The sequence below is a fragment of the Natator depressus genome, chromosome 3 (assembly GCF_965152275.1).
Source record: "Natator depressus isolate rNatDep1 chromosome 3, rNatDep2.hap1, whole genome shotgun sequence".
Taxonomy (NCBI): domain Eukaryota; kingdom Metazoa; phylum Chordata; order Testudines; family Cheloniidae; genus Natator; species Natator depressus.
In genome coordinates, this window is record NC_134236.1 from 201,968,488 (window position 1) to 201,991,948 (window position 23,461).

Sequence of the window (23,461 nt, forward strand, 5' to 3'; positions counted from 1 at the left end):
CTCTGTCGTTATGTGTGATAACAATTTGGGCACCTGGAGCCTGTGAAACAAAACAGAATTAAAGCTGTAATTAGCAGCCTGCCCTCAGAAAGGCAGGCAACAATACACTCCCTTCTTAGAGCCACGGCAGTGGTGACAGGCAGCCTTCATCCAGAGCAACTGGGAGAACGGCAGCCCAAATGTGTTTGCTAAGCAGACTCTGAGGAAAGGAGCTAGAGAGGGTCAACATTCGGAATTTCTGTCCCACAGGAAATGGTGATATTTCAAAATTTAGTTCCGTCCTGAACTGGGAAGAAAAGTCAAAATCTCAGCATTTTTTGCAAAACAAAACTCACAAAATATTTCTTTTTTACTCTTTTGTTTGAACTATGATCATATAGTATTAGTGTGATGGACCCCACCCTGGCCTGGAAGGGGTTAATAAGCAGCAGCTGCCTCACACCGCCCCACTTTTAGCAGCTGTCAGGCCTGGAAGGAGGAATTGAAAGGGGCAGTGGGGGCAGAGGGGGGAGGGACAGCTCTCTCAGAAGGAGAGAAGATGGACAGCTCTCTGTCGTGAGGCAAGTCTGGCCGGCGCTAGGAGCTGACTGAAGACTGCAGTTGACCTGGACGTCCCTGCAGCAGGGTAGGCCTGACAAAGACAGTTTGATTTGTTACCAGCAACCCACTGGTGGGTGCTAAGGCCAGCCACCTGAGGGGAAGGGGGCTGAAAGCTGAGGTTCTTTGGGTTCGTGCTTCTGTTGGAGTTATGACTTGGGAGCCATGCTACCCCAGAACTTTCTCAGTGACTGGGCCGGAGAGCTAGGCTGCATCCATAGCTGAAGTGTGCAGATGACTCTGTTGGGGAAACTGAGGCAGACGTGCTGGAGTGCCATGCCATGACCCAAGGGAAAGCCCTTCCATCACCATTTATTTATCAATTAAACATGAAGTTGAATCATTTTGACAAGCTCTAAAAACAACAATCTGCCAACAAGCACTGGGGAGGGTAAGCAGCAATGAATGACGGATTAAGCCACGTAAACCAATGACTGACTTCAGTGCTACACATTCCCTGTGCGATAGGATATGGGTATAACCCCATGTGAATACTGTGTGGCTATTTGTCCCCCTCTAGTGGCTAGACCATGTACACAAATTTATGAGTGTGCTACAGCCCTAGCATTAACAGGTGGGGTCCTTTAGCTCAAGTAGTAGAAGTGCTTCCTTTCAGGACATCCCAGGTTCAACCCTTGCTGATGATCTGCCCATGGTCATTGTTACATTTGCAGTTATTATAGCGATAGAATTGTCTGGCTGTTCGATGGCAGAGTGGGTGTCTCAAGAGACTGATAACAGGAACGTTAAAATACACATTGAAAACTTTGGGTCCTATTCTCCCCTGCCCTGATCCTTGCGTGGTCAGATGTGACAGTGTAAAAGGGCTGTGAACCTCACCCAAATCAGAATTCTCTCTTTGCTTGCGCCCGTGGCAGCCTCTAACAACCACTTTGTACTCACATTGCACAGGTGTAAATGACGACATACAGTGCAAGCTGGTGCAGAATCAAGCCCTTTATTTTTAATTCAATAAAACCAAAGCATGTTATGCGAACTATCATGTTTGCATCATCCTTCATTTAAAGCTCCCTTCCATCATAGGACATACAAATACTCGTGAGTTGGGTTTCGCCTTAACATCCACAGAAACCATCAACTGCAGATCTAGCCTTCTGCCACTAGGTGACTTGCATTAGGTTTCCATTTTAAGAAGATGAAGCACCATGTTATACCGCTGCAGGGGGCTCACATTTCTCCCCGCTGTGGGACTTTGGGAGAAGCATCTGCCTCAAGTCTTCCCTCCTCAGTGATGTGCCTCTAAAGCCACTTCACTGCATGCACTGAGTTGCATCTCTCTGCGGTGGAGGAAGACTGTTCCTGGCAGCTCTCCACTTCCTACCCAAAACAATAGTAAATGGTACGTCCTCTTATAGCCTGCTGTGGTCCAGGAATACATTCTGGCTCACAATGCTGTCTCCCGGAAGAAGGCTGGTCTAGTGAAGAGGAACGGGCCTGGGATTCAAGAAGTTTAATTCCTGCCTCAGCCACCTGTTACCTGGGGGACCTTGGGCAAGTGGCTTAGTCTTTCTCTGCCTTGGCTCTCCTCTGTAAAAGCGAGGCTGGTTCTTCCCAACCTCACAGGAGTGTTGTGAGGGTAAATCCATTAACAAGTGTAAGGTGCTCAGATATTGCACTCACTGCTGGACTATGAGTACCTAGCTAGATGCATTTTTAAGAGGAAATGCCTTCTCCCTATCACATAGTGAAAAGCAGCCCTCGAGCCTATGACCAACCAAGGTTGGCAAGCACATGCTATGGCTCCGCTGTAGAACTGACACACCCTACAGCGTCCTGGTAAAACTCACCGCTTTTGTACGTCGAAATAGATGTGAGGGTCTATTGGTAACAGACTTGGAGAGAGGGTGGGGTTTATTTCTCGCTGTGCCACTGACGATAGGCCAGTCACTTTGCCTCTGGGCCTGTTTCATGTCTATTTAGATTGTAACCTCTTCAGGGCGGGGACTGTCTCTCCCCGTGTGTCTGTGCAATGGTGTAACGTAAGATCAAGTACATGCATAAATCTTGGCAGGATCAGGGCCTACATTCCCAACCCCAGAGCACAGTGACTGATGCCACCCCAACATGGTATTCTGTGTCCCCAGCTCTTTCAAACCCACTGCTCTTCTAAAGTGGTGGGTCTAGCCTCTAACATTTCGGGGTGCGTAACAAGGTAAATTGAGAATTTCAGTTAATTGGGGTTCTCTCATGGGGGAGCTTTTCAAAGGAATTAGATACCTAGCTGCATTTTGTGATTTTGAAACTCTCCCGTATAGTGCATTAATATTACCGACCAGTGAATTATTAATTACTGAACCGTCATTGACGCACTCTGAGGCTTGGCTCCTGGATTTACTCCTAATTTCTAGGAAAGTATTAATACTGAGCTCTGTAGCAGAAGCATTCTTTAGAGTAGGGTGACCAGATAGCAAGGGTGAAAAATCAGGACGGGGGTAGAGGGTAATAGGCACCTATATAAGACAAAAGCCCAAATATTGGGACTGTCCCTATACAATCAGGACATCTTGTCACTGTAATCCAGATCTTCCACCTTAATGATCAAACTCACGTAAGTGGCTCTGATATGCCAAACGAATGAGCAACGTGCCCAGAATCAGATTACACGTATTCTCATTAGAGTCTTTACACCACACATGATGGATTTACCACTAATGCAAACCTATTGTAGCTTTGCTTGTAACTGAAACCTCGGCTCTAGACAGCACTTTGGCACAAAGCGCCATGAGAATTACCTTTTCCATGTACATAAACATATCTTCTAGTCGTCCATGTCACCACCTGATTAGATCTCTGGCATTGTTGCTTTCGCTTTGGCAACAAGGAGAACGTCATTTCACCAAGTCGGCAACCCTGTGTTAAAACTTGGGCTTGAGGATTTAAGGCAGAACAGAGAGTGGCACAGGTCTTATAGAACAAGCTCGCTTTTCTACAGACTGACTTATTTTATCCTAAGCAAAAATCATTGGCTTATTAACCAGTGACTCAGGAATGTAGAATACTTGTGATGACTGTCCTCTTCCGAAGAATGCAAGAGCCTGGCCTTCATTTTTTCTAAGTAAAAACATTAAAAAACACAAGGTCTATGGTAGCTGATGGTGCATGTTGTATTAAACCACAGTAATATTTATGGAAAATTATTATTTGTAGCACCTAGGAGCCTCTGGCATGGACCAGGGCCCGGTGAGCTAGGCACTGTACAGACACAGAACAAAAAGACAAACCCTACCCCCAAAGAGTTTACAATCTACGTATAAGACATGAGACAACATTTGGATACAGACAAGACTTGGGAGTATACAAATAATCGTATTGGTCACAGCATGATCAGCAGTGGTCTTAGCACACAAGCAGCTTAACCGTTGTCATGTGTTTTGTAGGCCTCATGGCGAAGGAGCATTTCAAGGAGAGATTTGAAGGAAGATGCTTAGCTGGGTTTGCAGATGTTTACAGGGAGCTCCTCCCAACTGAGAGAAAGAATGAAAGGTCCTTGTTTGAAAATGTGGGACGTGGTGGCGAGAGTCAACCTTTCAATAGTGCATGACAGATGGGATGGGGAAAGGCCGTGAAAGGCTTTGAAAATGAAGGAAAGTAGCTTATGTTCGATATGATAAAGAAGTAGAGGGATGCACGGAGAGGGGCAATGTGGTCAAAGCGACTGACTAGGAAAATGATCTTTGCAGCAGCTTTCTGAATGGAAAAGCAACAGCTATTCTACAAGCTGTCTTCGTTTGTAAATAAACCCCCCTCTCTTCAGTGAATGTAGTGGTCCTGACAAGTGCAGGATGATCGGACATCCAGATGGCAACGGTATGGTCACCAAACAGGCCTCACCACAGCAACAGCATTGATTGCCCCCCCCGCCCCCCCACCTCCAACAGGTACAGGCCTATTTGACTTCTGTGGAAGGGGACAGGACCTTTCAAAGGGACCCACAGTGGCATCACCACTCTCAACAAATGCATGACTGACAGCTGTACTGACCGAACACCTCTGCTGATCCACAGAGCAGGTGCCTCCCACTGGGCCCCTCCATTATTTTCAACAGGAACCACTACCGGGCGGGGTGCAGGGGAGGGGGAAGGAAGAAGCTAGTTCAATTTATGTGCCTGGCATTTGGTCCACTAAGAACTGAAATACAAAGCTAATCACCACCCACTCTTCCTCCTCCTCCCACGACTGCTCCTCTGAGCCATCAGCAGTTCCCTGGGGCCAATTTTTGTCACTCATTTAGCATGTTACTGGAGCGCATAGGAATGGGGTAATATACCTTTAAATAGGCTGTGAGCTGTCTCATGGCGCTCATGGTGTTTTTAAACAGTCACAAAATCTGAGGGTCAGAGACAGCATGAGGAGCTAAGTGTCCACCCAGCATCCCACAGAGCAGCCCTCAATGGACTACAGAAAATCTTGGCATTTTGCATGGTGGTCTTGCAGGACCCAGTTTGCTCTCGTTTCTCCCTATGTCTGCCTGAGCAGCCCCAGGTGCCTCACTCACCAGGGATCTCCGTGCAGAACCCCACCGGTTGTCACAGCTGGGTTGTGGGCAGCCAGACCTAGTAGTCAGATACCACAATCACGAGACAGGAGTCAGCTGGGTGAGGATACTGGGAGGTCAGCAGCCAGAGACAATCTGGAGATCAGAACCATGAGCTGGGAACCAGATTCAGGCCGGGTCAGGACACTGGAGATCAGAGGCAGGAGAGAAGCTGGAGGTCAGGAATCACAAGTCAGATGGCAGGAGTCCAGCTGGGTCAGAGTGCCAGGAAATTAGACTGGGGGAGGGGGCGCTGGCAACACAAGGCACACACAGGGTAGATCCCAGCTGTTCAGACAGCTTCCTTTATCTGCTGCCAGCGGGCCAATCAGCGGCTCTGGGACTCAGCCTATTAGACCTTGGGGCAGAGCCTCACACTGTGGCTGGGCTTCATGGGATCCAGGTTTGCTACCTCCAGATGGCAGGTCAGCATGTCGCTGTGAACCTGGCAGGCCTGGGTTTGAGACCTGTGGGTTGACACCAGCCTAGTGACCACCCCCTTCTCCTCCTGCAACTTTGCAGTGTTTCCCTATTGCTAATAACAATTCCTGGCCTCCTGCCACGCAGAAGTGCCTTTTCCTCACTGTCCCGCAGTCACTTCACCCCGGGGGCAGGCTCACTGACCAGCAAAGCTGGCATCAGCAGCAGACGACCGGGCCGTGCACAGGGACATAGATGCGGATGGAATCGGACTCAGATCCGCCGATCCCTTATCAGATTGCCGGCAGCTGCATAAAGGTGTGAAACTCTTCTGCAGCGGAGTGTGGTGCTATCCCCTGCAGCTCCCGGAACCAAAGACCACGGGGAGGAGGCAAATAAAGGTGGGCAGGGAACAGACGAGGAGCTGTGGGGGCTCCCAGTGGCTAAGGGAGAATGTGGGGTGGGGGGACCTGCAGCAGGTTAACACAGGCTAGCTTGGGGATGTGCTGATTTAACGTAGCACCAAGTGAGCCTTGGATTGCAGTACTGCTATGGGATGGGGGGGTTTGGGGAGGGGACCATGGTGCCACTGCCTGCCTTCCTTTCTGGCCAGCCAGCGCCAGGGCAATGCAGCAGAAAGGCCCGGGGCTGAAGGAAAGGGGTCATTTAGGGGGAAAGATGAAAAGGGCTGAGAATTGAGGCTCAGCTCAGCTAAGGGATGATTGGCATAGACTGGAATAGGTTGGGTCCCTCTCTCCTCTGGGGACGTGGTGGCTGGTGGCTTCCAGAGATGATAATCCCTCGCTCCAATAAATCCTTCTTTGGCCTGGGCTCAAAGCAGCTGCCCCAGTGAGCGGCCTGGGCTCAGAGGTCCTTGCTGTTCTCATTTCCTTTCCAAGGCTCACTGTTCTTATAGGATGATGTAAAAAGTGAACATGTCCTCCTGGCTTTGCCTGGTCTGCTGGCTGCCATCAGTGGAGCAGGCACTGAGGGCCCTCTCGTCTCCTGCTGACTCTGTCTTACAGGGCTCTCCTGTAAGTCCCAGCACATCTCTCTGAGAGGAGTGAGAATGGAGCAGCCCCATCCGGCCCTTCTTCAGGCTCCTCATGACCCTTCTAGTGAAGATGATCTGGGCTTCCTCCATTCTTCCCACTCGTCTGCCTAGGGAGGGGAACTTCTCTCCCAGGATATGAGGATGTAAGAATGGCCATCCTGGGTCTGGCCAATGATCCATCTAACCAGTATCCTGTCTTCTGACAATGGCCAGTGCCAGATGTTTCAGAGGGAATGAACAGAACCAGGCAATTATTGAGTGATCCATCCCCTCTTGTCCAGTCCCAGCTTCTGGCAGCCACATGTTTACGGGCACCCAGAGCATGGGGCTGCATTCCTGACCAACTTGGGTAATAGCCATTGATGGACCTATCCTCTATGAAATTATCTAGTTCTTTTTTGAACCCAGTTATACTTTTGGCCTTCACAATATCCCCTGGCAATGAGTTCCACAAGTTGACTGTGCTTTCTTCACACAATGCACAGTCCCCTGGCCATTTTTTTTAAAAACCTGCTGCCTATTAATTTCATCGCATGACCCCTAGTTGTGTTACATGAAGGCATAAAGAACACGCCCCTATACACTGTTCCACACCGTTCATAATTTTGTAGCCCCCTATCATATCCCCCTTTAGTGTCTCTTTTCTAGGCTGAACAGTGCCAGTCTTTTTAACCTCTCCTCAGATGGAAGCTGTTCCATTCCCTTAAATATTTTTTTTCTCTTCTCTGTATCTTTTCATTTTAATATACCTTTTATGAGATGGGGCAACCAGAACTGCACACAGTATTCAAGGTGTGGGTGTACCATGGATCTATATAGTGGCATTATGATATTTACTGCCTTATTAGCTCTCCCTTTCCTAATAGTTTCTAACATTCTGTTAGCTTTTTTGACTGTCACTGCACACTGAGCAGATGTTTTCAGAGAACTAGCCACGATGACACCAAGATCTCTTTCTTGAGTGGTAACAGCTAATTTAAACCGCATAATTTTGGATGTATAGTTGGGATTATGTTTTCCAGTGTGCATTACTTTGTGTTTATCAACATTGAATTTCATCTGCCATTTTGGTGCCCTGTCACCCAGTGTTGTGAGATCCCCTTGAAACTCTTTACAAGTCAGCTTTGGATTTAACTATCTTGAGTAATTTAATATTGTCTTCAAATTTTGCCACCTCACTATTTATCCCCTTTTCCATACAATTTATAAATATGTTGAACAGCACATGTCCAAGTACAGATACTTGAGAGATGCCATTCTTTACCTTTCACCATTGTGAAAACTGATAATTTATTCTTGCCCTTTGTTCCCTATCTTTTAACCAGTTACTGATCCTTGAAAGGACCTTCCTTCTTATCCCAGGACTGCTTACTTCGCTTAAGAGTCTTTGGTGTGGGACTTTGTCAAAGACTTTCTGAAAGTCCAAGTACACTATACCAACTGGATCAGCCTTGTCCACATACTTGTTGACACCCTCAGAGAATTCTAATATATTGGTGAGGCATGATTTCCCTTTACAAAAGCTGTGTTGACTCTTCCCCAACAAATCGTGTTCATCTGTGTGTCTGATAATTCTGCTCTTTACTATAGTTTCAACTAGTTTGCCCAGTACTGAAGTCAGGCTTACTGGCCTGTAATTGCCGGGATTGCCTCTGGAGCCTTTTTTAAAAATTGGAGTCAAATTAGCTATCCTCCAATCATCTGGTACAGAAGCTGATTTGAGCAATCCATTACATACGACAGTTAGTAGTTCCGCAATCACATATTTGAGTTTCTTCAGAACTCTTGGGTGAACCCCATCTGGTCCTGGTGACTTATTACTTTTCAGTTGATCAATTCATTCCAAAACCTCCTCTACTGACACCTCAATCTGGGACAGTTCCTCAGATTTGTCCCCTAAAAAGAATGGCTCTGGTGTGGGAATCATAGAAGGTTAGGGTTGGAAGGGACCTCAGGAGGTCGTCTAGCCCAACCCCCTGCTTGAAGCAGGACCAATCTCCAATTTTTGCCTCAGATCCCTAAATGGCCCTCTCAAGGATTGAACTCACAGCCCTGGCTTTAGCAGGCCAATGCTCAAACCACTGAGCTATCCCTTCCCCTTCTCCCTCACATCCTTTGCAGTGATGACCGATGCAATGAATTCATTTAGCTTCTCTGCAATGGCCTTGTCTTCCTTGAATGCTCCTTGATCGTCCAGTGGCCACACTGGTTGTTTGAAAGGCTTCCTGCTTCTGATTAAAACATTTTTTGCTGTTAGTTTTTATGTCTTGTACTAGTTGCTCTTCAAATTCTCTTTTGGCCTGCCTAATTACACTTAACTTGCCAGAGTTTATGCGCCTTTCTACTTTCCTCACTAGGATTTGACTTCCAATTTGTAAAGGATGCCTTTTTGCCTCTAACAACTTCATTTGCTCTGCTCTTTAGCCATGCTGGCATTTCTGGGGACCTCTTACTATGGTTTTTTAATTTGGGGTATATATTGAGGGGGAGGGATAGCTCAGTGGTTTGAGCATTGGCCTGCTAAACCCAGGGTTGTGAGTTCAATCCTTGAGGGGGCCATTTAGGGATCTGGGGCAAAAATTGGGGATCAGTCCTGCTTTGAGCAGAGGGTTGGACTAGATGACCTCCTGAGGTCCCTTCCAACCCTGATATTCTATGATTTGGTGTTTTTAAATAGTTCCCATGCAGCTTGCAGGCATTTCACTTTTGTGACCGTTCCTTTTAATTTCCATTTCACTAGCTTCCTCATTTTTGTGTAGTTCCTCTTTCTGAAGTTAAATGCTACTGTGGTGGGTTTCTATGGTATTCCCCCCCGCCCTGAAAAGATGTTAAATTTAATTACATTATGGCCACTCTTACCGAGCGGTTCTGCTATATTCACCTCGTCGACCAGATCCCGTGCAACTCTCAGGACTACATCTCACTCGGATGAGCTGCCCTCTTGAGGACAGAGAGTCCCCCTCACTCAGTCCCTCGCAGTGCCCTGCCGAGCAGGTACTGAGGGAGCAGGCAGTTTGGTGTTTGCTCACAAGGCTGCTTCAGGGTGTTTGTTTTTTCTCAGAGGCCCAGAGTGGCCTCCAGACTCCTTCCCATCCAAGCACAGAGCATCTCATTCAGTGTCACCTCAGCATCACCAGTTGGGATTCTTTGGTGTGTTGCTGGCAAGACTACAGGGAAAGTGCTGGCTGCAGCAGGTCATATGACGCTCACATGTCGAATCCTTGATAGGTTCCTCCTGCTCGGAGCATCTCAGCCAGCTCCAGGACTGAGGTGGCGATGTTGCAGACAGGTGGTTCAGGGAGACAAGAATCCCTCATCCCATCCAATCCTCTTTCAGTGCATTGCTCTAGGCACCAGCTGTGCATTCCCAGGGGCGGAGGTTGTTGCAGGGATCCCTGGTGACTGTGCCATTATCGTTTCCCCGTCACAGCTCACAGTCCTTGCTGGATCTCTCATGGGGAGGAGCGGCCCTTAAGAATAGAATCCACCCCACTCAGAGGCTTTCCTTTTAAGGAATGACAGGTTTCAGAGTAGCAGCCGTGTTAGTCTGTATTTGCAAAAAGAAAAGGAGTACTTGTGGCATCTTATAGACTAACCAATTTATTTGAGCATAAGCTTTCGTGAGCTACAGCTTATGCTCAAATAAATTGGTTAGTCTCTAAGGTGCCACAAGTACTCCTTTTCTTTTAAGGAATGATCATCCCCTGCTGGTGGGCTCATCACAATCTCTGAAGCAGGGATGGAGTGTATTCCCTCTCTCCTGCTGTCTCTGTTTCACTTTGAGACTAGAGTGCCCCCTAATGGCCCTTTCTCAGCCTTTTGAGCATCTTTGCAGTGGGTCTCAGCATGCGCCTCTCTCCCCCCCCCCAGGGTTCTGGGAATTAAAATGCTTAGAATAAATGCTTGGAATAAAAACTGGAGTCCTCACACCCATAACTACTGCCACAGAACCCATGCTTGGGAATTGGTGTAATGTAATGTACATAGAAATACAATTATTACTTGCAAATTGCACTGACATTCCCAAGTAAAACTCCATTGGAAACTGCATACATTTATTCACATAATGAATACAGACCACTGTGATGCCAGCTGGTAACATTCAATGTTTCTACTAACAATTCATGGACCAAACAGTGAGCGACATACCTGCCTTCAGGCTGCTAACAAGTTCCTCCAGTGTTCATGTTCTCTATTGTTACCACACAGTAATCATTCCCTGTGGACTTAACAAATATCTTGGGGGGGGGGGGAATAAAAGCAGCTGGTGTAAATCAGCATGGCTCCATTGAAATCAACAAGCCAGATCCTTCGATGGTGTAAATTGGCTATGATCCAATGACGTCAGTTTTACTATTTTCCTGATGTCCTGTTTAACTTCCCTGTTCAGGCTAAATCTTCTTTCTTCCAGGCACTGGTGACTCCACAGAATCCTGTAGCGGTAATTATGAGACCTATACATTATTGCTTTTGTAAACTACTGATCCACTTGTAATTCATTTCTACAGGCAATAGCTGTATGCTGAAGCATTCTTTCAGTTTACTGTCTGCTTTTTTTACCAACACATTTGTTGTAAATCCCTGGTGGAGAATGTTTTGAAGTAAATGGAGCTATGCTGGTTTATACCACCCGAGGATCTGACTTTATACAAACAGGGGAGACATACTGTCAATTGACTTTGCATAGGCCACTGTTTCAGGAAGCTTAATAAACTGGACTGAACAAAGATCTAAAGAGGAAATAAAACATTTAACAGGCTGGTGTTTTTACCCCCACCTCCTTTCCAAGAAAGACAAAGCAAGACATGTTAACTATTTCCCCATGTTTATTCCCCCCCTCCCCCCCACCGCTGTTTCTCAGATGTTCTTGTCAACTGCTGGAAATGGCCCACCTTGATTATCACTACAAAAAGTCCCCCCCCCCCCTTCTGCTGGTAATAGCTCACCTTACCTGATCACTCTCGTTACAGTGTGTATGGTTTCAGAGTAGCAGCCGTGTTAGTCGGTATTCGCAAAAAGAAAAGGAGGACTTGTGGCACCTTAGAGACTAACCAATTTATTTGAGCATAAGCTTTCATGAGCTACAGCTCACTTCATCGGATGTATGGTAACACCCATTGTTTCATGTTCTCTGTGTGTATAAATCTCCCCACTGTATTTTCCGTACTGAATGCACCCGATGAAGTGAGCTGTAGCTCATGAAAGCTTATGCTCAAATAAATTGGTTAGTCTCTAAGGTGCCACAAGTCCTCCTGTTCTTAAAGCAAAGACAAACAGCAGTGGCAAAAACTGCAGAACTTTCCCTGAAAAAAACGCTTTCCTATTAATTCAGTGTTGGTCTGCATTACCTACAAACCGACATGGTTTCAATTTAGGTTCCTATTAATCTTGGCTATTTCTTTCGAGTGCTTTTTTAAAATAGAAACTTTATGTTGAACATTTTAATAAAATTAAGTTTTAAAGTCAACAAGCTGCTGGAGTAATTTTTCCCAAATACTTTACTGCCAGATGTAAATGCTTGTGATTATTGCTATTCTTTGTTTTCCTATGATTTTTTCCCCTTATTAAACAGATTCCCTAGTGAAGTAACAGGCCATGAAAAATCACTTATCTCCAGGATTTTGCAAGCAAGCAGAAGATACATTGACAGAACATTTGAGCATCTACCCATTGCTTGTAGAAGCTAATTCCATGCTAGTACAGTGCTAACAGCCCTTCGCCTGATTCAAAGGCCAGTGAAATCAATGGGAGTCTTTCCATTGACTTAAATGCCTTTGGATGAGGCCCTAAAGTCCAAAGCTCAATGACGTCAGTAGAAAGACTCCCACTGACTTCAGTGGATTTTGGAGTAGACCTTTAGGTCCCGATCCCACAGTCAGCTGTGCACAGGCCCACCCAGAGCTCATTGCAGGGCTGGGGTCCTAATGATCCCATACCATACAAGTTAAAAGGAGGTGGTTTCTGGTTGTTGAAATGTTTTTATTTATTGATATTTTGGGTCATTGACATAAGACATTACAATTACACTGTCTTGACATGTATAAGGAAGTATCTTAACACAGAATTAGCATATTCTATATTGTCCTGTGCCAGGTCCCCACATCCTCTTTGCTTTACACAGACCACTTAGCGACTTTCTCTCCCGTAGAAACCACCACACAGTGTTTCAGTGTTTCACTCCACCCCCTTCTACATGCCAGTGCAGCCACAGTATTTCCAATGTTATCCAGCTTTACTACCCCTTTTGGAAAGGTAGGGGGGGAAAAGGTGTCTCCTGGAGGCACCTTTTGGCAGGCCCTGCTAGCCTTTCACCATCATCATCACCCCTGCTGTCCCCTTGCTCTTCCGTCCTGTGTTTTTTTACCCAGTCTTCTTGTTAGCGGGCTAATTACTTCATTAGCTTCCCTGCCCCAATCTGATCCCCCTTCTCATTTATCACAACAGGTCACCAGAAAAAGAGTGACTTTTCACCTATAGTTTCAAAGAAACTTGGTGAACTGATAATGGGACTGTGCTGGGTGGTACAGACCCCTTGGGACCAAAGGAGACCCTTCGTGGCCATGACACCCAACTGCTCCAGCTTCCCTAAGGAAGATAAGATCTGCCTGGGAGGAGCAGGGCATGGATCAAGGGAATCAGAGGCCAGAGCAGTTCTTTCCAGTGTTGCAGGGAAGGAAACACATCATTTCTAAAAGCACTTATAGGGCCTTCTCCAAAGCCCGTGGAAATCAATGGACAGACTCCCATTGACTTCAGTGAGCTTTGGATCAGGGCCATAGAGAAGCTAGTTTCCTAGGAAGGCTGCTGTGTTCAAAGGAAAATGTGCTAGGCAGGACTTTGTGGTTAAGGCACGGGCTTCATTTTCAGGAGATCTGGATTCAGTTCCTGGCTCTGCCTTGAGAGACCTTGGAGCGATCATCTCTCTCTGGACCTCACCTTCCCCTCTGTAAAATGAAGATGCTGATAACAGGGGTGAGGGGAGGAGTAACTCATTGATGTCTGTGAAATGTGAATGGAGAGGTTTGCAGCAGCCACTCAGAATCCCGCCTGGGAACTCTGTACACCACCGGGTCTTAAAGAGCCTGTGGCATACACTCTCCACCCTTCAGTGTTCATGCAGCTCTGTTGGCCTGAGTATGTTTTGGGGGGAAGGAAGGGGGATCCAGGACCCTGTCTCACTTCAAGCACTGTGGCCCTGATCCAGCAAAGCACTTTAGCACCTGCTTAACACTGAGCATGTGAGTAGTGCTATCAAAGTCAAAGAAGTTAAGTTTGTGCATAAGTGCTTTGCTGAACTGGAGTCAGTGCATGGAGAGGTGCTTGGAGAGATTTGGCCTGTGTTTTCTTGCAGATTTCTGGACAGCCCCTCAGGTTTAATATTATTTTAACATACATTTTTAACTGTGCATATGATGGACCCAGTGTAGCCCAGTGGGCTAGTTTGCCTTTATTATATTTACTGCTTTGCATTATATTCTGCAATTTGGCTATTACAAATATACAACATCAGCATCTTTCTCTCCCTCTCTCTATCACACACACACACACAACTCCACACCTACCAGCAGCTGGAGCATCTCGAAGCCAAACCCAACCCGTCCACTTTAACATTACTCTTGCATTGTAAGTAATGAACTCCTCCAAACAGAAGAGTTCTCTTCAAAAGCACTCCACACAAAGGCACAAATTAAACCCCAGGAATTAAATACTAAAATCATTTTTACAGCAGAGAAAAAACTCCCCACCAGCGAGCTGAAAAAGCCATTACAAATGGAACATGCCATTAGTCCTTTTTCCAAAGCATGATTCTTTTCTCCAAGCCGAGCACACTGTGCTGGGACCAGACCTTCCCATTAGTGTTCCTATACCATGAACTTGACAAGATAAGGCAGTTACTTAGGACAGACAAGTCACTTCATTCAGGCAGCCTGTTCATAAACATTCTCAACAGCAATTACTGCCCTCCTGGTAGAAGGGGCTAATCCTGCAGTCCTCACTCAGGCAAGACTCCCACCTAAGACTTTGATCAGAGTTTTGTATGAGCAAGGACTGCAGGATCAGAGCCTAACTTCACACCACTGGTGCATGGAAGAAATTGAATAGCCTGACCCTAATCGTTGCCCGTGCTATGGCCATTTTGTGACCCACTGGCAGAAAAAAAGCAGCCAAAAAGGAGTTTTAACTGGCTCCCTCAACCATTCCTTTTATGTACTCTAGGTGGCCTAGACACAGGAAAGGTGTGTGCCGGTGCTCCAGTGATTTTTCAGCTGTCCCCTGCAGCCAGGTGTAATTTAGAGCTGTGTAAAGCTCTGGTGTGGCCAGAGATCTAGAACATGCATTTCCCAATCTTTGCAGTTTCTAACAACAGGAAAATATGGACGATCTATTAAATTAAGTGGGAAATCATTGTAACGTTTCCCCTCCCCCACCTGCTGGCTTGCAAGTGAGTAAAGTTAGAGGGAATCAGGAAATGGAAAGGAAAAGTTTTCTCTGGTCTTGTGCTGCCTGTAGGGCATGTCTAACGGATGTAATGATACATTTACTTACAGTATATTGGTCAGCCACTAGGTGTCTCTTTGTACAGGCATGATGTAGTCTCTGGTGAACAAAGGAGACAAAGCTGGAACTCAAGCTGTGTGGGAGCCTGCTGCTTTGGGCTGGTCTTACATCAGCATAGCTATGTCTCTCAGGGGTCTGAAAAAGCCACCCCCTGAGAGACATAGTGTCACAACTGGGACGAGCAGTCAGGAGTCAGGCCGAGTCAGGTACCAGGAAATCAGAGTCTGAGACAGGCCAGAGGGGAGACTATGGTTCAGGCATCAGGAGGCAGGCAGGGTCAGACTACTGGGAGGTCAGAGTCCAAGACAGGCCAGAGGGCAAACTGAGAGTCAGGTGTCAGGAGGCAGGCAGGGTCAGGTTACCAGGAGTCCAGGGTCAGGTGCCAGGTTACAGAGAACAATTGAAGTGCAAAGCCAAGGGCATACCAGGGTCGGAAGCTGGAGTCAAGGGTCTATTGTGAGCAAGGTCTAGAGCAGAGACAGGTAGGCAGTCTTCACTGTTGTTCAGACAGCCTCTCATCATGGCTTCCTGGTTTAAGTACTGGCACCAGCCAATCAGTGGGCTGTGAGGGGCCGCCACTCTGGGTGACACTTCCTGCCAAGCCTTCAGGGTCCTCCCATGGGAGCCCAGCCTAAGCCTCCAGTGGGGATGCAGCGGCATCAGCAGCACAGAACCCTCATGCATGTAGCCATGCAAACCTAACCCCAACACAGGCAGTGCTAGCTGATGGCAGAATCTAACTTCCGCCTCTCAGGAAGGTGGATTACCTATGCCTGTGAGAGAACCCCTCCTGTCAGAGTAGGTCAGGTCTACACAGAAGCGCTGTAGTTATGCCACTCTAGCATTTTAAGTGTAGACATACACTTTGTGTGTAGAGTTTGTAGCCATTTAATAAACATGTCCTGCTTAACATGAACTGTGATTCTCTATATCATGGCAGAGGACATGGGCACTTCTGGGGGATTGTTCGTTTTCAAGACAATGAGCAAGAGTCTCAAAAATGCTCAGCTTTGGCCTATGTGCTCTCATTGAAACCCCTATGTCCTCCTCGCCTTGTCCATGTGGATACACCTGATATTACATGGATTTGAATCACGCAATAAGCTGGACAAGATGAACTGGTGCCACCATGAAAACGTAACAATTTATTTTCCATATTTCTTTTGTAAACTTTGGTTCATTATTTTATTTCTGAGTGTTTTCCAGGGCCATCCCCTCCCTCCAAACTCCTAAATGCATAATTCTTTAAGATATTAACTCCTGAAAAAACTATCCCATTTCTGTAAGAAAACCATCTCCTTACAGTTCTGAAGACGTAGCTAAATAAATGTGAGTGTAAATACCTACTATAAAAGGCCTACTGAAACCGAGTAACAATAATGCCTCAGTAGTGAGCCTAGAAAATGTTGAAAGTAAATGCAATTTCACATTAAAGATCTGAAAACAAACTCAAGGCGAATATTTTCTGGGGGGAAAAAAAACCTTTGATCTCTTTTTCTTTCTGGGGGGAGCCAATATCAACATGACTGATTTTGTGCTATATTCATGAGTCTTTATGTGGGTTAATAATGTTAAAGTTATTCCACTGCTTTTTCAAGCTTTTCTGGAATCGACTCCTCGATGGAACAGGGCCCTATTGAAGGCTCCTCAATTTGCATAGCATGTGCAAGACATTTTGACTTATATTCTAAGTTAGGTTTGCATGGCAAGGGTTTACCTAGACATATTGGATTAATTGGCCTTATTGTTAACATCACAACCTTTAATTTTCTAAATCTAAATTGGTATTTCTTCCACAAGAAATGAATATGCTTATTCCATGAGAAATTCCCATTAATAAAAGCTCAATCCTAAACCTATTGAACTCAAAGGGCTCTGATTACAGCCCTAGATTTGGTACAGTCAGATTTAGCGATCAAAACCCTAAAACCATCAATGAATGTCCATTTTGAAGGTACTCAGATGTTTTTATGCATTATTTATATTACAGTAGGCGCCCCTGCTGAAATCAGAGCCCCACTGTGCTAAATACTGTACGGACACATCAGAACCGACGGGTCTTGCCCCAACCCCTTACGATCTAGACAGAGGAAGCATTATTACCCGCATTTTACACATAGAGAACTGAGACACCAGAGGGTGAAATCCTGGTCCCATTGAAATCAGTGGCAAAGGTCCCATTGGTTTCAGTGGGGCCAGAATTTCATCCAGAGAAAATAATCAATCTACCCAAGGTCCTGATTTGAACGCAGAGCTTCTGAGACCTAGACTAGAGCTTAACAACAAGACCATTCTTCCTGATGACTGGGAAAGGAACACCAGGTTTCGGCAAGCCTACTGTAAGGCTCAGTGATAATGTGATGGTGCTTATGAGACCCATATGGCCCCAGACCCACTGGGCATTTCAGCTGCATGACAAAAAAGTTATCTAATGTAATCAGCAAGTGATTCCTTTTGTGTAAAATTTATCAGCAATATGTACAATCCATTGTTCGCTCACCGTTTTGAGTTACCATCACTTTTTCAAAGTGACACGAGCTATTTAAGGCCTGGATCGTGTACCATTAAATCATAAGGAACCTTTGCCATAAACTTCAATAAGTGTAGGATCAGGTCCTACTATTGCCGAGTGCATGAGATTTCTGCAATGCAAGGGGAAAGAATCCATGGCCCATTATGCACCGAGTACTGCATGATTTTGATTTTTTCTTCTTTCGTTAAGAGCTTAGCATTTGTTTTCTTACTGTTTAATTACATTGAGAAATTTCCCATCAGGCCCCTGACATCTTCTTCTCAATGAGGTGGCTAATTCAGCCATGGAGCTGGTGGTCCAGAAAAGAACAAATTCCAACCCTCTAGCAACACAGCTCATGGCTGCCCCGTCTTTAATAAGGAGGTGCTTCCCTCTTGAGGCTACTAGCAGGTTGGCTCGAAATGGAGCATTGCACGTGAACGACGGTCTGAAAAATGAGGGTGGTGCATCCTCAGAAGAAGCTTTGCATGCTGGGACAGACAGCCTGGGATTTTCAAAGCCAACTAAAGGTTTTCAAATGTCAGTGGGAGTTTACTTCAAACCTTACCTTTGAAAAATCCATCCGTAGTAAACATGAGCAATCATATTAAAGATGTTCTCATCTGGGATCATCTGGGCAACAATCTATTCTCATCTGGACTCCTCACTAGTTGCCTTCTCTGGCTAAAGCATTTGGTGTCCTTGTTGTGGACTAAGTGGCTCATCCCCTATATTTAGAAACACGTCATTCTTTATGTCTAAGCACCCATTCCAATAGGCCTCGGAAAAATTGCTAACCCTGAATAAAACAATAGAACGTTCTGTACATACTTCTGCTTGCACATACAGTGCGGAGAGAGTGCCAGCGAGTGTCGGTTTGAGTGAGTGAGAATAAACATAAGCGACGAAAACAGTGCTATTTACTACTAGAAGCAGATTTATTCGGAGGAACGGCATGACAAGTATCATTATTTTCTCAGACAGCAACTCCTGGAGTTCTCACCCATAACGAGTGCTTATTATGTTATTATCATGAAGGCTAAAGTCCTTTCACACTGGTATTCCCCTGTCCCAGGTACTATTAACTCTCTCACATACTTACCGGAAGGGAACAACCCGAACTTTATTAACACATGACATCATTATACAAGGAACAAAAATAAACAAGGGAAACATGAGCTAAACTACCATAAACCAAAAATAACAAGTTTGCCTTAGCTTGGGGACAGATGGCTCCTGCCAGGAATAACCTTCTCCACTAAATGAAGGGCATGCAAAATATTGCCCCCAAAATATTGACCTCACAAAATCTGGGGCTTGTTTAAGTTATGAATAACAGCCTACCCTTACTCCAGGATCCCTATTATATTTTATAGAAGTGTGTAGTAATCTCTTTGGACTCTTCTACATACATCAGGCGATCAGACCAAAGCTAGATTATATTTCTGAATTTCTAGCTTTCAGGTCCAGGGTATATTTTATTAACACTCTGTCTGCTCCCTCTTCCAGATCATTAATGAAGAAATTATATGAGCCAAGACACTTGTGTCTCCCTATTAGATCCATCCGTCCAACAGGATACATTGCAATTCATCAATGAGGCTAGTAACACAGCTCAGATCTAAGGTGGTTTAAATTAATTTTACCAATACTGGTTCTTGAGACATTGCATCAAGAATCTGCTCATGACAATCTGTGAGAGCGAGACTGACTAAAGATACTAAACTGTGTAAACAGCAGTGATGGCAGAGAAATAATATCAAGGGACCTAGAAAGCTTAGAAATATGGGTAGAAAAGAACTAACTGAAATGATGCAAGTTAACAGAGCTTGGGGAAAATAATGGGAAATATAAAGATAATCAACAGGGAGTAGAAACTTGGGGTAAAATCCTGGCCCCATTAGAGTCAATGGGAATTTTTCCATTGACTTCAGTGGGGTCTGGATTTCACCCTTGCAAAGCACTAATGCAAAAATAGGCCTGGAGGCTATAGTGGGCAGCAAACAAGACAAGCATTTCCAGTGTGATATGGCAGCTGATGCATTAAGAGAAATCACATACAGAAAGAGAGAGCGAATGATCACTTTCTAGATGCAAGTCCAGTATAACAGCCCATGAAATATTAAGTCACCAGGAAGAGACAGGGTCTGTCCACACTGCAGTCAGAGGTATGACTGCAGCAGAGCTAGGCATGTCCGAGCTAGCTTTGATCAAGCTAGATTGAAGCTAATGCGAGTAACTGTAGCAATGGGGCCACTGCATCATGGGAGGGTAACTCATGCCGCCATGGCTACCCTGCTCTTGTTACTCAAGCGAGCTTTGATCGAGCTTGGGTCTGTCTACACAAGCTGCCAATCGCACCTCCTGGCTGCAGGGTGGACAGCCCTACAGACAAATCTGAGGCACTCAGAAAAGAATCTCACAAATGGAAAAGGAGCTGGAGGGATTGCCGTGTAAGGAAAGATTGAATGTTTGATCTTGCATTACTGAAGTCAATGGCAGCTGCAACACAGACATCAACAGGTGCAAGATCAAGCCCTAAAAAGTTATTTTTTAACTCTTATAGCTTGACTTAGCAATAATTAAAGGGGATATGAGGTGAAATCCTAGTCCACCAGTGTCAGGGGCAAATCTCCCATTCATTTCAATGGGGCCAGGATTTCACCCAGGGAGTGAACTTATGCAAACCTTGAAAGGGTGCAGACAAGGAGAAGAAAGAGACATCAGGGTGCTGCAATGGGATTATATATAGGAGTAATGGATCAGACTACTGTTCAGTTTAGAGCTCTCAGGGACCTTGGCTTGACCATATTTCAAATGCATGTCGCATTAAACAACAACATTCAAATAACATATACAGGTAGGTCTGCGATGGCTGTACATACCGATGGGAGATTGTCGGAGAGATGATAACCATTACAGCACCTTAATTCCCTTTCTTGCTTAAGATAAATCATATAAGTCAAGTTTTTTCATTGTGTGGACTGTATTTGAATAAGGCGATGGTCTCCTAGACCAGCAGTGGACAAACTTTTTGGCCCGAGGGCCACATCTCAGTATGGAAATTGTATGGCAGGCCATGAATGCTTATGAAATTGGGGGTTGGGGTGCAGGAGGGGTTGAGGGCTCTGGCTGGGGGTGTGGGCTCTGGGGTGGGGCAGGGAGTTGGAGTGCGGAGGGGGGTGAGGGCTCTGGCTGGGGGTACAGGCTCTGGGGTGGGGCTGGGACCAAGGGGTTTGGAGGGCAGGAGGGGGATCAGGGCAGGGGGTTGGGGCACGGGAGGGGGTCGGGGTACAGGCTCCAGATGGTGCTTACCTCAAGCAGCTCCCAGAAGCAGCAGCATATCCCCTCTCCAGCTCCTATGTGGAGGCACAGCCAGGCAGTTCAGCACACTGCCCCACCCGCAGGCGCCGCCCCACAGCTCCCATTGGCCCCTTGGCTGACCTTATGCATAGGAGCCGGAGAGGGGACATGCCGCTGCTTCCGGGAGCTGCACAGAGCCACCGCACATGCAGAGCAGGGCAAGCCCCCAGATGGAATGCCAGAGTGGGGGAAGCCCCGACCCCGCTCCCCGGCAGGAGCTCGAGGGCCGGATTAAAACAACTGAAGGGCCGGATGTGGCCCCCGGGCTGTAGTTTGCCCACCCGTGTCCTAGACCCACCTCCCCTCCCATTATGGACATTTTAAAATCAAACTTGAATTGTTTTTCCCCTAAAAAATATGTTCTAGTTCCAATAAGGATTAAATCAAGAAAGTTCTTTGGCCACTGTTATGCAGGAGCTAAGATTAGATTATCACAACGGTCCATTCTAGCACTAGAATCTATGAATCAATTCACCATTTATGATTCAATAGACCACCTTCCCTCCCATTCATCACTGCATAATACACAAGGAGAAACAATGGATAGGGTAATTGTCTGGGACTCAAGAGGCCTGGATTTTATTCCTGGCATTTCCACTGACCTGTTTGATCTTGGGCTCACATCACCTCTCTTGCCTCTGTTTCCCCTCCCAGTTTTGTCTGTTTTTCTGTTTCAAATGTAAACTCTTCAAGGGACTGTCTCTTGCTGTGTACAGCGCTTAGCACAATGGGGCCCTGATCTCATTTGCGACCTCTAGGTGCTACTGAAAAGCACACATTTTTACCAAAAAGCAAAAAAAGAAAAGAAAATATCCTGGGAATTGTTTTCAAAAACTGAAGATGTGTGGGTTTGAGGGGTTAAAAGACTGAAAGTTTACACACAGTATTGCTATTAAAATGAAAAAAATTCAATATTTGCCATTAAAAATAACTAGAATTTTCACCCAATTCTAAGTCAAGTGTTCCCATGCCCCCAGGTATATTCTGGATACTATGCAGTAATTGGAGAAAAGCTGTTAAATCACTCAGCTCCTGCCAGATCCAGAAGAGGAAATGATCTTAACATTGACTGCTAGAGATGAGAGTGAGTTATCAAGGTTGATTAAATGACTCGGCCATGCCAATTGTTCTCATCTTCCATGGGAATCTTTTATATACATATAAACCCCTCATTTTCAATTTAAATGACTGCATACACTATTAAGAATCTCACATCATTTCCCATTAATATTTATTCAAGTGCAAGCTCTGAATAATCTGAAGGTAAATGTGGACTGGCATATAGTTTAAATACGGGGAATTTGCAGTGTTCCTAATTACAGCTGGGAACACATGACTGGGTTGAAACACGTTATCTGCATGCTTGCAATACAATCAATGCCTAACTTTTTGCTGTTTGATTGAAATATACAAGAGGAAGCTAGACTCCACAGGAGTGGTGGCGTGGGGAGTGGGAGAGGAACCCACTCTGACATGTGCTTGTGACTCACATGTGAAAAGTGCTAGCGAATGAATTATTCTTGGTGCAGTAAATTTCAAGGAGCCTTCTGCCTTTATGAAGGGGGTCATGGATTCTGGTCTACGAACAGCTGTACTGAGACCACCAGTTCATTTCACAAGGACCATTCAACAACCATTGCATGGTAAATATTTCCATTCACTGCCAACAGAAGCTGATTGGAAGCAGTGACTCAGGGTGAAATACTTTATAGCTGAACACTAGTGCTCTAAGTCATCCAGTCCCCAGAGCTTAGATCTGAGGTGGGTACAGTAGTTCTCAACTTGATATGCACTTATAATAATAACAACATTATTATATATTTATATTGGAAGTAAAATGGGGAGAATGGTGCTTCCCTCCTTTGAAAAGTGGTTTGAGTTCTACTGATGAAAAGCATTACAAAAAGAGCTAGATATTTATCATTCATTATTATGATTATTAATGACAGGCACTTATTACCATGACCATCGTTCCTCTAGTGAGGGATATTCTATGTGGTGCAGGTTCCCTTCTTATTGTCTTGCTGCCCTCCTGATGAGTGGATCCTTTCAAATTAGCAGCAATGAATGGCACATAGAATTGAGATAAAAATAAATGTATGTATTTGCCCATCCTAGTAGGAACACAGAGATTGCCATACCAGATTGCACTATCTGCTTATATAGCCTCTGGCCAGTACCTGCTGTCATGGTGTCTGGAGTGACTCACGACCATGAGCGCCAGCCATAGGACAGACTGTCAGGAAGCAGGGCAGACACCCCAAACTGACTGTATGTTCTATATTTAGACTTCACCAACCCTGTAACAAGTGTGAACTCCTAAAGCACTATACCAGTCATCACAGACACTCCCCTTGGACACGCCAGTCTATCTTACCACCCAGACTAGCTGGACTTACTG